Below are 18,400 nucleotides of genomic sequence, written 5' to 3'. Positions count from 1 at the left end.
TGTACGTTATACGAGTTCAAAACCATCGCAGATGGGGACAACTAACTGAAGCTGCATAAATTCTTCTCGCATATACCACAGGAGTGCCTCGTTTCTGACCTGAGGGCGAGACTGCATTTATTCATTATCCATGTCTTTCTTAGTCTCCCTATTGCTGTCATTAAGTTATCCGGTTCTCCCCAGTTTCAATGGGGTTCTTTTCTGATGTGAATACTTGTCCCGGGAGCCAGGTCATTACTCAGTGGTTGATGAAACTATGAAAGTGCTGAGCAGCTACAACTCGTGAGCAAGTTGAACTAGATTACAAACCAATGACAGTGAAAGTCTCTATAGCGATTTACAAATTCCCTGAGCCTGCACGAAGACAAGTTTCCTAAAAGGCCATATTCATTTCTGCAGAGAGGAATGGCATCCATCTATATTTTACTCCTTCCTGCATTCCTAAGCCCTGTTATTAGGCTGTCCATCAGTGAGACCCAAGGTGCTTGTGTATGCGTGTGTATAAGCATGCAACCTGCTTCTTTTACCTCTGTTTCTCGGAGCCTCTCAAGGTTGTTTCCACAGCCCTCGGGTCTCTGCAAGTGCCTCCTTCTTCTCCTACTGTTTTTGAAGTTTTAAAAATAAATGTAATACTTCACTGCTGTCTCCTTGGAAACTTGGAATTAAAATATGTTCCTTTCCAAGGTAGCTTTCAGTGTGTTTTGGGCAGCATAGATTTATTGCACTGGTTTGTTAATGCAGACTGGCTCAATAGCACCCGCTTGTTACTATAGATTGCTTGTGAGTGCCACTTCTTTATTGTATGTATGCTCATGAGTGTTGCACTGGGGGCAAAGGACTTCTTCTTATTATATGAAGGATTTTAAAGAAAGGCCTAGAAGTAAAAAAAGTGTTAGGACTATGATAAAGGAGGTAACTTTGGCTGGCCAATAACAACTGTGCTCCACAGTAATATTTTGTCCTTGCCAGGTAACTTTAGCCCAAGAAAATACATTGCATTTTTTTTTAAAAACTCCATAGTTAATATTTAGAGACACAAATGTCAGTAAAAGGTGGGATCTGTTATGTTCTTGTTAGCAGTAGCCTAGTTTGGAAGAAAAAATGGAAAGTCTTCAGTCTAGTCCTTGTGAGTAGAACAGCTATCATGAAATGTAAGTGCTTTCTCTTGAGCAGGCTTCACATTGCGATGAACAGGACAGCAAGGTGTCACTTTTGGCATCGATTCCATCTTGATTCTAACTATTACACTCTAGTAAAGCTAAACCACTGTGAACGTGGGTAATAAACTACTCTCTTTGACACAGCAGGTACCGTGAATGAAGGAGACCAAAAGAACAACATAAGCCTGCCCAAGATATTATTTGCACTGATCGATATCTGCAAAGACTCAAAGCACAACGTTGATTTTCTCTCTTTAATGATGAACAAGCAAAAGCTGCCAGCACACATTCCTTGTCCTGCAGTTGATCCCCGTCTGACTGAGAAGTCAGGCAATCCACACTTAGTAAATATAGCAATGCCCCTTTTGTTTGCAGCCCAGGTTTCTATTTGTTCCAAAAACACAAAACAAAAAGAATGAAAGACAGACAGGGGTCCATCTGACTTTTTGGCAATCCCTGGATGAAGGAGGCACTTTCAACGCTGCCTTTCCAAAGCAACCCTTTGTAAAGACTGGAGGATGGGAAAAATAAGTCGTAATTAGAGTCTAATAAATCAGCACCAGTTGTCTAGCCAACAGTGCATCAGCTCCCTCCCATGTGCTATTTAATGGCTCAATAGTCTTTTCGTCATGCAAGGGCAGCACACTGGGGAATTCATGCTCGCTGCCCCTGCAGACGTTTTCCCTTACTCTTGCTGCCTAGGATTAGCCTCAGTTCCACTCCAGACAGAGCCAAAACTGGACACGAGATTACCAGCCAAGACAGCCCAGGAAATCAATAAAATTTAGTAGCTTTCTGCAATCAGTTCACCTGGAAATAGAATAAAGCCCCTCTATAGATGTCATCTGACACATCTGTGACAGCCGACTGAAGTTCTGAGGGGGACTTTAAAAGCAGGGCAGACTTGCAGGGTGCGATCAGATTCAGTGGAAGCCGTTCCATGACAACCATCTGAACCATACAGGGCAGTATTCATTGATCAACTTTCCAAGAAATATAATGTACAACCATTCTTTCTGCAAACACCCAGAACCATAGCTCCATGCACCTTGGTCCTGTTATACCAGGGAGCCAACTTCTGTGGCATGGGGCAAATTCTGTGGCTAATTGCACAGTTGCAGACTCGTGGAATATTTGGGCAGTGTTTATAGGGATGACACCAGATACAAGTGACTCCTCACATTAGCAGCATGTCTGCTAACTTGCACTGAGGGCTGTCATAGCTGTTCTGGTAGGAACGGCAAGCAGATGAGATGCATCCAGTAATCTGATAAAATTCCTGGAGTTTCATAATGGGAGTAAAAGGCCTCTTGATGACCCCCAATCATATTTGCTAGGTTTGTAGGGAATAAAATGCCTGTTGTAGTAGCCAAAACTTGAAATATGAGTGTCATGCACATCAGTGATTGAAGCTTCACAGGCCAAATTATAAATTAAACTTGTGCAACTCCCTGGGTTCAAACAGTTCTTATGTGAAATAAGGATAAATGACTTGAAACTAGTACAGAACTAATTGAATTTGGGTTGATTTTTATTTTATTTTATGGTGGATACACAAGGCCAGGAAGGTTTTATCAAAAACTATAGTGGAAGCAGTTTGCTTTGCTTTTCTTTACATTAAAAACCACAGGGATATCCAGCCTTGTCATCCTTCTTTTGATGTAGATCACGTTGGACTAGAAGAGAAATGGAGGAGGAAATTTCTTAGTACTTAAATGAAGGGGCAAGGGTATGTTAAAACTTTAACAAAGGCAACTGTTTTCCTAAATCTCTGTCTAGCCTCTAAGTTAAATTGGTATTGACAGAATACAAACCAAATACAAAGAGATTTAAACAGTCTGAATAAAAGACACTTATTCAGGTTTCGCTTTCTCTTGAATTCATCTGTAGATTCTTTCAGGGAAAAAAAACAAAACCAGGCAGACAAACCCTGTATTTATGCAAAAATGTGCAGATTTAAATACGGCACAAAAATATGTCAAACATTTAGGACACATTTATGTATTATAAAGAAAAGCCACCAAATACAGTTTTGAAACTTTGGGAGTTATCTTGGCATGAGGCAAATTGCATTTTTCCGCAGATACATGAAGCCACTGTCGTAATATAATCAAAGTGGCTCCTCCCAAGCAGTCTAAATGAACTTCTAACTGGTTCTCAAGTCCGTCTGTTTAGGCATGAGCGAAAAAGATGCTATCAGTCACATATATTTAATAAGATGCAATAATGAGAAATCAGGCTTGTTTAGCTGAGTTCTCAAGGGGCACTGCAGAAGCTACTGAAAAGCCCAGAAATGAGCACCACTGCTTATTTCATCCCATTAACATTCCACACCAGAAGAAGTCTGCTGCAGGGAAAATGAAGCAAGCATGAAATCGCACAAAGCGAAATATCCAGCAATGTCAGGGGAAGGAGCACTTCATTTGTCAGTCGTCCTTTGTTTTATTTGTAGATTTACTCAGAGATAATCGGGAACTACCCTGTGTGCAAATCTCAGGACCTGGGACTATTCTTGTTCTGTCCTGAAAAACTTTCTGACCTGATATTACAGATACATACTTTCCTATGAAATGTCCATTATTCTGGGAAGGGCAGAGGGAGAGACATAAAGCAATGCTGGAATAATGGGCACATGGATTCAGGGTCCAGAACAGTGCGGACTATTAAACCCATGCTTTCTGTGAGCTAAATTTTTTTTAGCGCTTGTTACCATTTTACATCATTGTGGCCGTGCCTACTTGAGATGCTGGCTGCACAGTCATTACTATGCTTCGTTTAATACTTGTATAAGTAAGTGCTAAATGACAGCACAGTAACCTGAGTTACTGCACGGTAGTGCTGACGAATGGCTTTTCTGTGACACTACTGTGCTGTAGCCCAAGACTACTGTGCAGTAACATTACGTCACACTTTCTGCCACATAACACTACTGTGCAGTAGTCCCAGGCTACTGTGCAGTTAGCGTCTCATGTAGACACAGCCTGTCACTCCAGTAACTGGTGGGATTGCTTTTCATTTACACCAGCACAATTCACATAAGAATCAGGCTAATGACATTTGGTGTCAATTATTGCATTTATATTTCTGTGCTCTCAAAATAACATTTTAAAGACCTATTTTATCTATTTCACAAAACTGTGTGTAAAATATTATCTAGTATGGCACATTACACAATGCACTAGATCTAGCTGACCAAAGGGCACAATATTTAAGTCAAGATCCATGTCACTTTTTTCATTTATTAATATTCTCAAGTATACAACAGGACTGGTGCAGAGGAGGGTTTGCTCTGATTTTATAGCCCATCGCGTATTTTGATGCATGGCTGTACTATTCTGAGGACTGGTCAGAAGAAGGAAGATTACAGCGAGGGTTTCTTTGGCACAACAAGCTTTTTGGAAGGAGGATTAGGACATGTAACACCCAAAGTGGGTTGGAATCAGAGAGGGGATGAATTCTCCTTTCTGTTCCCTTCTCTTTTTCTTTGATCTATCAACTTTTAGTCCCAGCTTGCTGCAGTACAAGGGAGGTGACCTGAGAATCATGCACCAGAGGTGTGCAGATCTCTCCTTAGTCCTAGCATGGGGCATGTACATGCTTAGAGGGAGCAAGAGAATTGCTTCTACACTTTAACTGAGTAACTCAGTCACTTGCAAGCTGGACTTCGCTCACACACTAGGTAATTATGCCTTTATTCTACAACATGTCCTATTAACATTAATGAGCGTACATGTAAAAGGAGGTGCTACTCTACATGAGTAACAATATCATAATCTGGCCCTTAATTGGGGGAGGGTGAAAAATTGGGAAAATATTTATATTACCTTTTATGGATATTATATGTGACTCTGTTAGCCTGCTCAGCTGCATAGTGTGGACTGCCTGATGGCAGCATTAATCTAAAGAAAACTAAAAGGTTGTTAAAGCAGCTAACAGGAAAAATAAAGCAATGTTACAAGCAAAAGAGCAAGTATTCAGCTTCAAATTAGGTTTATGGCACAGCTGGACTAGCAACTAGGTGCAGAGGTTCTCTGTTAGGATGCAGTTACTCTTCCCAAAGCTGATCTGGGGGTAAAAAGCAGCACCAGGGCTCACATTAAAAATGGAAAAGAAGTGGGGTTGTAATAAACTAGGCAAAGCTGACATGCTGCACATAAATGCATGCACACGCTCCCAAAAATTCTTGCAGAGTCCACGCTCAGTTGGACATGCTGAATCAATCACAGACTGTTATCAACTCAATGGGTTTGCTAACAGTTCCTGGTGCACGTGTGAGGGACTTGCACAATTACATGCCAAAATACGTCAGTATTTTGAGCATACGTGAGAAGTGCCCAGTTAGCTTCACAAACAGACTGTGGTGCAGCCAGCCCTATAGTCATATCAGGGGTTTGTGCAGATGTCACTTTTTCATATTTCACACCATTTTTATAATTTATTAATCCAATCTGCTGTACTTGAGTGCCCTGCAGTTATAATATGGAAAATGAAGTTTTATTAATAATAACAACAGTGATAACCAAAGTAATAATAATAGGAATAATAATAGTAATCATCATTATAATAACAAAAAAGTAGGAGTAGAAGCCACAGCGGCAACAACATTGTGCTGCAATAATAAAGGTAACGTAAGGCTAGGACCCTGCTTCCTTCGAGGACTTTGACAGTACTTTGCTCCCCTTGAAGATATTCATGTAATATTATTTTCTAACACCATTAATTTCCTTTTAATTCATTGTTCATGGGAGTAAGCCCATTTTTCCCATAAAAACACAAGAAAAGCTCAGTGACAGGAGGATGAAGGAAGTCTGTGCTATTCACCATCCACCCAGCCACCCACATGCTATCTTAATTCATCAGCAGACAAAGCCAGCTCTTTGTCTTTGCAGCTCCCTCTATGCCATTCATTCATGGTGAGATATCGCTCCCAGTAATCAGAGCCCGCCTATGGGGGGAGCAGGGGGGAGAAAAACATCTAATCAGGCTTTAGACTTAGTCCCATTGTCAAAAAGACAGCTCTTTTTTCAAAAAGATTTATATATGTAATGATGGTTGACATAGATCTCTGTTAAGCATGCTTTCTGTGCAAAGCTAGAGGGACCTAATGTAACAGATAGCATGATTTTTAATTTATTTGTAAATTATCTTTTCTCCTGTAACGCATCTTACAGCGAATTATATAATACGTAGGAAAAAGGGACTACCAAGTACCATAATTTAAGTCTTGTTGTAATCCCTGCACCATTGTTTAATGCTGGTTTTAATCCCTGCACTTCTGAGTACTTTGCTCTCCTATGCACAATGAACCATGTATGTGACTTGTAACAGTTAAGGGGTTAATTGCTAACCAGTACTCTAATATACTTAATAACAGCAGGTGGTTATTAAGAATTCCAGACATCTTTTTACCTGCTTAGCCTAGAATGATGTTAATTATGATGATAAACTTGCTATATTCACTAGTTGCCTTCTCTTGACATCTGTAGAGTTCTGCAAATTACACTTTGCATCAAGCTTTTAATTGCAATTATAATAAAAACAGCAGTGGTGGTGAAATTATTCATCTCTGTTTTAGAAACAAGCCAAACTTAAACTCTTCCTAAAACTTACTTATTTGTTCATAGTTAAGTTTGTGGGACTCCATCCTCTATCTTACGGGGGGAAATGTTTGCATTGACTCTGGCATTGGTATTAAAGCCAGGACGTCATAGGTACAGACCTGAAAAAGACTTACTGGCCTCAATCCTTGGCAGAAGCCAAAGAATACACTCCACAAATCAGGAAGAAGCTGCAAAAATAATTGTAAGTCACCTCTGATCCCGAGTCAGTTTTGTGTCAGCCAGACCCACAATCTAAATAAGACTAGGCAAAATTCACTTTAAATTATACCAGTTTCCAAAGGTCTGAAATGGCAGCCAGAATTTTGGGGGCACAGGAAACCCTGGCCATAATCACCAGTGTCAACCACAGGAAGAAATGTGATGTAAGGACCATTATACTGGTTCTGTGCCACTGGAAGATCCCCTTCAAAGGACAGTCTTGCAGCATACCATACCTCCTTTAAAGTGTCTTTGAGCCAGGTGTTAATGCAAAGCAGTTCTAACAGAGCCAAGGATCAGGTTATTAGATTTTTAAAAGAACAACAATCTTTGCACACAGGAATAAGGGTGGCTGATGTCCTATAACCAATCCTGGCCTACTCCAAGGCATCCTTAACTGTTAAACGATGTATGCACAACACTGAGAGGCTTTTAGTACATATAGTCATTTAAGTCTTCCGAACAGGATTGTTACCTACAGCACATTTTCTAGCATTCTTGCTTTAATTGGATCAAGCACTGGGACTTCCACCATTTCCTGGAAGATTATTCCACAATCTAGTAGAAATCGGTGCCAGAGCACATTTGTCTGACAACACTTGCCAAAAGAAGCCATTTGGGAATAGGAGGAGGTATCTAGTAAACTTTCACAAGGATCAACTATTATTATATTATTATTACTACTACCCTGAGTAGTAGTATTACAAAAAATAAATAGGGTTAATGACAGTTAAGCCTGCTACTGTACATATCCCAGAAGTTCAAAAATGTAACAGCTTCCAAATAAGAATTTAAAGGGAAAACATACTGAGAAGTAAGAAATTGTTATTTGTCTTCCATTTTACCGTGATAATAGAATAGTGTGTCCAGTTTTTGACCCCACACTTCAAGAGAGATCGGGACAGACTGGAGAGAGTTCAGCACAGAGGAAAAAAGTTACTAAGGGGCCTTCCAAGGAAGACTTACGAGGAGAGGCTGAAAGAACCAGGGTTGTTTAGTCTAGAGAAGAGAAGACTGATGGGGGATTTGATAACAATCTTCAAATGCCTAGAGGGTGACTACAGAGAGGATAGAGATTGGCTTTTCTCTGTGGCCACAGGGGACAGGAATAAGAGCAATGGACTCAAGATGCAGCAGAAAAAATTAGGCTGTAGATTAAGAGGAACTTCCTGACTGTGAGGGTGGTCAAGCATTAAAACAAGCTATCCAGAGAAGTTCCACCCTTGGAAACTATCAAGAGCAGGCGGGACAGATACTTGGCTGGGATAATTTAGTCAGGGATGATCCTGCCTTGAGCAGGGGCTTGAACTAGATGGCTCCAAGAAGTCCTACCTGGTCCTACTTTCCAATGACCCTAAAACAGGATATCTAATTCTAAGCAGTGTTGTTCTGCTTACCAGATATATAGTCACTTGTGAGACATAATTCATGTCCTATAAGCTTATTGTCTTCCTGTTACAAGAAACTCAAAAGTGCTTTAGACACTTCATTCATGATTTTTAAAAGCAGGCATTCTGATTTCGTATTATTTGATGAGAATAAGGGCAATCTGAACCAACTAAATATGAAAAAATGAGATATCATGTCAGTTTTAATTTTGGTTTTGTATTGTAAGATTTAAAATTTCCACCACGATAAAATAAAAACCCAGCAAAAATAAAATTACAAAAAAAAAAATCAAACAACTTTGCCATGCCTAGATCAATACTGTCTTTACGTGTAAGAATGAGTAACTGTATTATGATAGCGTTATACAGCTGAACTCACATGAGCAGGATGCAATCCTTAAAGGGCCAGAGCTGGCCCGGGCAGGGCACCTGTGGGAGGCTGGAGGCCTGGGGGGTGGGGGTCGGGGGGCTCATGACAGAGTCTCCCATGCAGCATGGGACAGTGGGGGGAAGCAGGGATGCCCTCCCCCGCCGGGTAGCACCCAGTCCACTGGGGCTTTTTTCCCCCCTCCCCAAAAAGCTGGGAGCTGGGGCAGACAGGGCAGCCATTGCCAGGCTGGGGGGGATGGGCCTGGCTGAGTCAGAGATTCAGCAGTAGCCAAATTTCCGAATCAGATTTGGGACAGTGATTTGAATCATCGAATCGAATCACTGTCCCCCAAATTGGCCGAATCTGAAGTGAATACTAGCCGCTTTGCACAGGCCTAATGTAATACTAGTATTCAGTAGACAGGAGGAAAAAGAAAATAGGAGAAACCTGGAGTAAGAAAAATATATAGCTGTTTGAAAAAACTAAAACCCTGTTGTGCCAAAAGTGTTGATTTTCTGCTACATAGCAGAAAACAGTAATTTAAAATTCAGACAGAAAGGAATTGTTCTGGGTAGTTTAATATACAGTGCTAAATCCATTCCCAATGTTCAGCTTGACTTAATTTGAGGTACAACAGGGCCTATGCCTATAATTAATTCACATTCATTTTAGATTTCTTTGTTGGTTATGAATATTGTCGCACTGAAAGACATTATTGGATACCGTTTAGCTACACTAGCCACATCAGCAAAAGAAATGACCTAAATGCTATGCAAATGTGAAATACATTTTAGTAAATCAATGATACTATTAAATCTACCCAGGGGGTGCTTTAATGCACAGTAGCCTATATAACTGCACATTAAAGCATCACGTAAAAAAGCATGCTAATATGCTAATGTGCAGTAAAAATATGCTACTTTGCATTAAGCATCGCTAAAAAAGCATGCACTTTTGCTACTGTGCATTAGGGCAGCTTAATGCACAATTATTAAGTACCTCACATTAAAGGTTCCTGCAAATCCATGCTCTTTATGTGGCAGCTGACTGACATCCTTGCACCTCAGAACCCAGGCCACACCCATGCTATGTATTACAGCATGGGCAGGCCTGCCTGAACTCCTACTCCAGCCTGGCATCTGTGGTGACATGTCACTGGGGGAGAGCCCCTCAGGTCACCAGCAGCCCATCCTACTGAGCTCCCCACCCCAGCCTCCACCAGCAGCTCAGGGCTTGGGCCAGCACCTGCCCGAACATCTGCATGACTTCAGCCCCAGCCATGAGGCAGCCAGCCATGTCACCCACAGCCACCAGCAGTGCCAGCGTCTCCCTAGGGGAAGCCCCTCACCTGCATGCCACACCCCATCACCTGACGAACCTGTGGGGTTCTGCATGCCAGGGCACAGAGAAGGCATGGGGGGGAGGACTAGCCCCATGGTGCCTCCTTGGAGAGGTCCTTCAAGGAGGGCAGGGACACAGGCAGCTCCTCATCCCAGTCATCCAGGAGCCCTGTGTTCCCTAAGCCTGGGCACCATAGGTTTGGGAGCAGCACAGGAGACAGGCTGCCTGCAGGAGAAGGGAGGTGTGTGGAGTCTGGAGCCATGTCAGCAGGTGCTGCCAGGAGGCTGGCCTGGCCTGGCCTAGCAAGGGGATGGGGGCAGCAGGGTGCCTGTGGCCAGCACCCAGTGGCCTATGAGACCCAGAAGACCAAGCAGAGATGGGAGACTTGGCCAGTGGCTGTCTGGGCCCAGACCTGCCCAGGCAACTTACCATGGTCCCTGGGCACCCATGCATGCATGACCCCCAATCTGCACATGGGACCCTGGTACAGAGAATCTTAACTTGGAAGTGTTGCAAATTCTCAAAAAGAGCTTCTTTTTTATGGTTCTGCAAGCCCTTCAGCTGCACGCAGGGGAGAGGCCACCTGGCAGCCAGGATGTAGCCTCAGGGTCATCGCCATCCATGGACATGGCCCTACAGATGTTCCAGATCTGCAAGAGGAGGACCCAGGGCTGAATCCTCCTCCTTGGCTGGCTTGCGACAGCTTCAGATGTCTGGTTTGGAGATGTGCAGATGTGGCAAGCAGAAGACATCACTCACCAGAACAGGTGATGGGTGGAGGACATCATCACCCATGAGGATACATGGGACTGGGTGGACCAAGAGCTCAGGGCACAGCTCTTCGCCCTGAAGCAGGAGCATGTGGAAGCCCTGTGGGAAAAGGGTGTGTTTATGATCAGGGCACTGGAGGCCATGAAGGAGGACCACCAGGTGCTGGACACCATCCTGGCCCTGGCAGTCACCTTCAAGCTGCCTGATGCCCTGCCCCTGACCATAGATCTGTCTCCCCCTGGCAGCTGGCCATCACCCAGCAGCAGCCCTCCCTGTGGGCCTGGGAAGAGGTCCAGCACTGCCTCCACTGGCCAGGAGCCTTTGCCCTGGCCCCCACCTGGAGTCTCCCACCACTCATCCCCCACACCTGGGCCCAGGGCACCATTCATCCTGGCTCCACGTAGGTGCAGAACCAGATCTGCCTTCAGTGGAGCCAAAATGGTGCACTGGCCCTGTTGGATCTGCCTACCAGCTGCCAGAGGGGAACTGCCTGCACCAGGGGACCAGCAGCTGCTCTTGCCCCTGTGTGCTCACTGGCAACATAAGCAGCCAGAGGCCAGAGTGCTGGTTGCTTGTCCGCCAGGCTCTGCTCCCTAGGCACTCCCACCTATGGCCACCCACCCCAGGAGGGCGCACACACACAGGCCAATTGGTATGTAGTTCACAGGGGGAAGAGGGTGTTTTATTATTAGTGGGTAGGGCGGGTGATGGAGGGGTTTTGGAGTTGGGGATGGAGATGGAAAAAGGGGGTCTGTTGTGAAGGCAATAAAGTGTTTTTCTGAGAACTGTCTGCAGTGAGTGTGGTGCTGGGAGTGGGCAGTGGGTCTGTGGGTGGCTGTCCAGTTGGGCTACAGTGGGGAGTGCAGGAAGAGGTGGTCAGCCAGTGCCTCTCATACCTGGTGCCATGGCCCCCACTGGCAGCTATGCAGCTTGCCCAGGCCTTGGTTGCAGGGGCCAGCAGGGCCAGCACCATGGCCAGCAGGAGTCCAGGGTACTGCTGCCAGGGTCAGGGGCTGGAGCAGGCATGGTACGGGGAGCTAGAAGCTCTGGCAAGAGAGCTGCCATGTGCTGGCCCTGGCCTCTTCATGCTGCTCCTGGCCAGAAAAGCCACTGGCCAGGGAGCAGGGCTGCCTTTTAAAGATGGCTACTGGTAGGTGCAGCCAGAGCCTCAAGCTCCCCCTGGTGGCAGCAGGTGCCCATTGTAGGGCCCCGGAAAGCGGGAGCAGTTTCCTGCAAATCTGCTTCCAAGTGCTTGTGTGTGTACATGCCTGCCCGGGAGCATTTACTTGTAGTTTACTCACAAGTAAACTGGTCCCAGATCAAATGCATGTGTAGATGCATCCACTCTTTACACATCCTACAATTTTCCTTCCTTTTTTTTTTAAACCTATACTATGTACTGAATAGAAGGTTTTACTGAAACGTGAATAGTGCTATCTTACCTTAGGAGTTAAAGTTTATTTAAAACCCAGTTAGTATATAAGGATAGTTCAAATTGCCCTATTAGTATATAATAATTAGTATATACCAATGAATACAAGAGGACCCTCCAATAATTAGATTCTTTATATGGAAAATGTATAAATTTGCTATAATTTTCCAGGTATAGGATCTAATTATTGAAAGTTTGCCTTGAATTTGTACCTCTCTACAGCAGAGAAAATAAATCTAGGGGTCAGATAACTGCCTTGCCCTCTGCCTCCACCAACTTTATCTTTCCTGCAGCTCCTTCTCCCTCCTTTTCTATGAGATATTACTCTCCCTGAGAAAATGGAAGTGAGTGGCAAATTTGAAAACATTCCCCTTGAGATAAACTTATCTTTAGTAATTTGCTTTACAAGCATCTGTAGACTTAGCTCATCCAGAAGTTATGGATTTTGCCTTTTTTGAAATGGCTGCAATTTTTAGCACAGGTACTCCATAATTATACTTTTAATCCATGCTTTTGTACCTACTTATACATGGTACAAACTATGCATCTTATTAGCCAAAGTCAAGAGACTCATGATTTATCATATTGTTCATCAGGCTGTGCCCCAACAGAGTCAACAGTGTTTCAAGCCATGGTGACCCCACATCTCAGTGCTACTCAGTATGTATGTACATACCAGATGCTCCTAAGAAAGGATCCATGTGCTAAATACCTCCCCCTTCACAATCATGACAGTCTTGGGATTCTCTAAAAAAGCATATGCAGATGATGCATAAGGTAATCTAGTCTGGCTCTACCTCACTGGAGGATAGAGCCACATTAATCATATGCAATAGACTAAGAGAGGGGGCATTCTGGGTGACCTGTTTGAAGCTGATTTGGTGATGCTTACCAGACATTTAAAGGCTAATGAAGAAACAGAAACTGTTTGAAATGGGAAAGAAAGGTGCAGATCATCTGTGGGAGTGAAGAGGAAGTAAAAGTCTATGCAATGTAGTGGCTCACCATGACTTGAGAAAGAGTTGGCACTGAAATGGACTACGCACAATGGGCACTAGCATATATCTTCTTCAGATGACTTGCACTAACTTATTCTTGGGGTAGGTTTCCATTAGCAGTATAGCTTCTCAGCCACTTTGGCTAAAATCAAGTGAAGGCTATGAGGATTTTTGGAAGATGTATATGGTACTAGATAAGAAAGAAGACTGAAGGGGATAAGATTTATTGTGGGAGAAAAGACAAGAGAAAAGACAATAATAATTTGAATAGACACGGACATGCTTGAGATGGGGAGATAGAGAAATAGTTGGAGAATTATATACAAAAAGTTATGTATGTTGAGAAAATATGTGGTAAATACTTTATATGGACAGGATCATGGAAAGCTCAAGTGGTAATGAGGGCAGATGAGAGGAGTTCTGGTGGCATAATGCATGTACCGCCAGTAATCCAAGTAGGGCCACACTGAGTTTACAGTATATTTTGAACAGCCTAAACTCTGTAGCAAGTGTGGGCAGAAGGGACATCATACTGCCTCATACTGCTGATATACAATATGCTACAGATGTGACATGAAAGGTCACAGAGCAGCAAGGTGACAAGAAATACTGAAGTGTGTTATTTGCATGCAAGAAGGACACTTACAGTGCTAATGCCCATGGTCCTTCGCAAATAAAGCTAAATCTACAGAGAAGCAGCAGAGACGAAAAAGGGAAAGTGGGGAAGAAGATATTAGTATACATGACAATGGAGATGCCACAATAAGGAAGAGCCAGGGAGGGAGAGAGTGAAATGTCAGTAGGTGAAGTGGCACAGCTGGCAACAGAGGAGGGAAGAGAAAGAAAGATAAGTGGAACAAGTGACTTTGAGACAGAGGAGAGAGAAGGGAAAGAGGTGAAAACAACAAAAGAAGTAGCAGCAGCAGGAGTGAGGATAGAGCAGGAAAAAAAAGAAGAGAGCCAAATTGGGAAAAAGAAAGAAAATTAACAGCCATGAAGCTTAGAAAAGGAAAGAAAACAAAGAGAGAGGGAGGGAGTTAGATGAGTTGACAAAAAAGTTCATTGGAACTAATGTGGTCTGGAACTAAGGGAGAGGGGAAAGGGGAGGAGAGGGAAGTGGAAAGATGTGGGAGAAGGGAAACGGGAACCTTTCTTTAACGTTAAAGTGATAAAAACAACTAGCAAAGACTACAGGGATGCAAAGAGGGTGAGGATTAGAGCTGACGGTGTCAAGTAGCAGCATGGAAGAAACATAAAGTGATAGAGATGGGAAATTTAAATGGACAAGCATGACTTTGCATATTGCATCTATAAATGTCAGAAGTGTGTTATGAAGGAAAAGGTAGGATAAGATTATGCCAATATTGAATTGGGTAAAAGAAGACATAATACATTTACAGAACTGTAGAATCCCATGGGAGAGGAATTAAAAGTGTTTTGTAAAGATATGGGGATGGGGACCATCATGGTGGGCAGGGCTGGATGCAAAAAAAGCAGCTGGAGTCATGATTTTGCTCAAAATGGAGTGTGAAAAGAAAGTGCTAGATATTTTTAATATACACGCATTGGCTGAAAGACAAGGAATGATCACCCTTTTAAGAAGTCAGAGGTGTATGTAGAAGGAGGTGGGCAGCAAATTCCTTGTGGGAGATATCAATTGCATTATCAAGGAGGGGGATGGAGGAGAGGGAGAGCTGGACAGCTTGTCAAAAGTACTGATTAATATAATAAGAGAGAGCGCTTTAAAGGAAGTATGGGCCAGTGGGAAGGTGATTATGAGGATGGAACCAATTGGGAGACAGGTGTCAAGAACTGATTTTATATTAACATCAAATGGGCTAGGGATTGGAAAAGAGGAGATCTTAGATGTGACCTTCAGCAATCACTGGATGCTGAAAATGGAAGTGAGTTTAGAAAAAAAGCAAAGGTTCAATTATTATAGGATGAGAATACCTGTCAGGAATATATGAAACTGTATAAAGGATGGAGGACTCTGAGGAGATATTACAAACATGTCTGGGAGTGGTAGACTAAGATAAAGAGAAGAACAAGAAAATTTTTCAGAAATACTAGAAAAAAGTAAGAGAAGCAAGGAAGCGGTTGGAATAGTTAGAAGAACTGCAAGCAAGGAAGCAAGAATTATTAAAAGAGGCAGTAAGGGAAATGCAAGTGAAGGAAGAACTGAAAAAACATAAATCAATGGACTGCAGAATGCTTGAACAGGAAAACAGATGAGAAAAACTTTCTAACCAGAGCATCTTGGGTGGAGAAGGGGGAAGGATGGTATAAGTATTTTTCCATGAAACTGAGGAAAAGAAAGAAGGAACTGAAAGCAATGAGGCCTGAAAAAGAAATCTGAGTGAAAGAGAGGGTGGAAGTGTTGGATGTGGCGGCAGAGTTTTATAAAGAACTGTACAAAAGAGGTGGAATGGATGGAAGAAAAATGAAGGTGTTCCTTGAGGGGATAGAGGAAGGAATAGAGGATGGAAAGAAATAAAAATTGGAGAAGCTAAGTATGAGAAAAGTAGAGGACAGCTTAATAGTTTGCAAGAGCAGCAAGGTGCTGGGAAGAGATGGACTTCCAGTGGAATTTTTGAAAATATTTGGCAATGGCCGAGGACAAATATAATAGAGACATACATGGAATTAATGTAGGGTAGAGAGATAGGGAAGGATTTTGCAGAAGGTGTGGTAATTTTGATATTTCAGAAGGGAAAAGAAGATGTGTTAGACAACTGGAGGCCAATAACTCTTTAAAATGTGGAGTACAAAGTGATGGCAAAAGTATTGGCCAAAAGAATTCATAGATTTAATAGATGTTAGGGCTGGAAGGGACCTTGAAGATCATCAAGTCTAGCCCCCTGTCACAGGGGCAGGAAGTCAGCTAGGGTCAAAGGATCACAGCAAGATAAGCATCCAAGCGTTTCATGAATGAGTCCAGAGTAGGTGCCTGGCACCACTTCTGGAGGGAGCCTATTCCAGGTCTTGGGGGCTTGGACAGTAAAGAAATTTTTTCTTATGTCCAACCTAAAGTGGTCTTGGAGGAGTTTTTGACCATTGGTCCTTGTTTTTCATTGGGGCGCTCTGGTGAACAGATGTTCTCCGAGGTCCTGATGTACATCCCTTATGTACTTACAAGCAGCCATGAGGTCCCCTCTGAACCTGCACTTTTCCAGGCTGGAGCCCCATGCTCTCAGCCTCTCTTCGTAAGGTCTGTTCTCTTGCCCTCTGATCATGCATGTGGCTCTTCCCTGGACTCTCTCAAGCTTCTCGACATCCTTCTTGAATTGTGGAGCCCAGAATTCCAGCTGCGGCCTCACCAAGGCTGAATACAGTGGGAGGATGACATCCTGAGATTAACTAGAGAAGCATCTATGGATGCAAGCCAGAGTTGTTTGCTTTACCAACTGCAACATTGCATTGGTGGCTCATGTTCATCTTGTGGTCAGTCATGATCCCCTAGTCTCTTTCAGCAGTGGTGCTAGCAAGCATAGCACTGCTGAGCCTATAAGTACGCTGCGGGGTTTTTTTGCTGAGGTGGTCAATTTTTCCATGAGGAGGTCATGGGACACCAGATTAAAGGCTTTTTAAAAGTCCAGATACATGACGTCAATCTCTTCTCCCTTGTCCAGGTGATATGTCACCTGGTCATACAAGGAGATGAGATTGGTCAGGCAAGAGCTACCTGCAAAAAACCCGTTCTGGCTGTCCCTCTGCATGTTGCCCTCAGCGAGCTTATTCAGAACGGTCTTGATAATTTCTCCAAATTTTACTGGGGATTGAGGTCAAGCTGATTGGCCTGTAATTCCCGGGATCTACTTTCCGCCCTTTCTTGAAGATGGGTACCATATTGGCCTTCTTCCGGTCTTCAGGTACTTTACCTGAGTGCTACAAGTTTTCAAATATTTCTGCCAATGATTGGGCTATGACACCTGCCAGCTCCTTGAGTACTCTGTCAGGATCACCTGACTTGAAGATGTCCAGCCTGTCAAGGTGATCTTTTACTAGATCAACACCAATACTGAGTATAAATACACCCTCACCCTGGCCATCCTGCATCTTGCTAGGCAGGGCGGTACCATTAGACTGATGAAAGACTGATGCAAAGTACCCATTAAACAGATTGGCCTTCTCCTGGGTGTCGGTTACCAGCTGACCCATTTGGTTCAGCAGGGGTACAATGTTACTCTTGCTTTTTTTCTGACTTCCTACATATCTGAAAAAGGACTTTTTGTTATCCCCAATATGTGAAGCCAGATGGAGCTCAGTTGCAGCCTTGGCTTTCCTGATCTTCTCCCTGCAGGTACAGACTAGTGCTAAGTACTCCTACTTGGTGGTAATTCCAGCCTTCCATCCTTTATAAGTTTCTCTTTTGAGGCGTAGGAGGTCCTCAAGTTCCCTGCTGAGTCAAGAGGGTTGCTGTGCCCTTTTGCTATCCTTCCTCCAAGATGGGATGGCCACTCCTTGTGCTGTCAGAATCGCTCCCTTGAAGAGTGAGTGCTCCTCTTCCTGTTGAGTCATGGTCCCTTAGGGCCTCAACAACAAGCCTCCTGAGCTTGTCAAAAGTAACTTTCCTGAAGTCGAGGACTTCTGTATTGCTGACTGACTTGCCAGCTTTGCGATGGAAAGTAAAAGTGATCAGCTCATGCTCACTATCACCCAGCTTTCCATCAATTCTTAGGTCACTGACTAGGTCATCCCCTTTGGCCAGCACCAGGTCCAGAAACACTTTACCTCTTGTCAGTCCATAGACTTCTTGAGTCAGGTAGAGCTCATCCATGCATGTGAGGAAGCTTTGTAACTGATCAGATTTGGCCAAGCACTCTTCCCATGAGATGTCCAGGTAGTTAAAGTCTCCCATGACTACCATGCACCAAGAGCATGCAGCCTCAGCTAGTTCTCTGGAGAATTCCTGGTCTAGCTCTTGTTTCTGGTTATGAAGTCTGTAGTAGACTCCTACTGTGATGTCCCCTGTGCCACATTCCCCACATAGTTTAACTCAGAGAGACTCCAGTCATCCTTCCTGGGTGCCAGTGTCAATTTCCAGGGACATTTAGCTGTCCTTGACATAGAGCTGTCTTTTTACCTGTACAATCTTGCCTGTGCAGGGTATAGCCATCT

Source organism: Crocodylus porosus, unplaced genomic scaffold (genome assembly GCF_001723895.1).
Source record: "Crocodylus porosus isolate Cpor-Errol unplaced genomic scaffold, CroPor_comp1, whole genome shotgun sequence".
Classification (NCBI taxonomy): domain Eukaryota; kingdom Metazoa; phylum Chordata; order Crocodylia; family Crocodylidae; genus Crocodylus; species Crocodylus porosus.
This window is presented reverse-complemented; position numbering follows the sequence as displayed.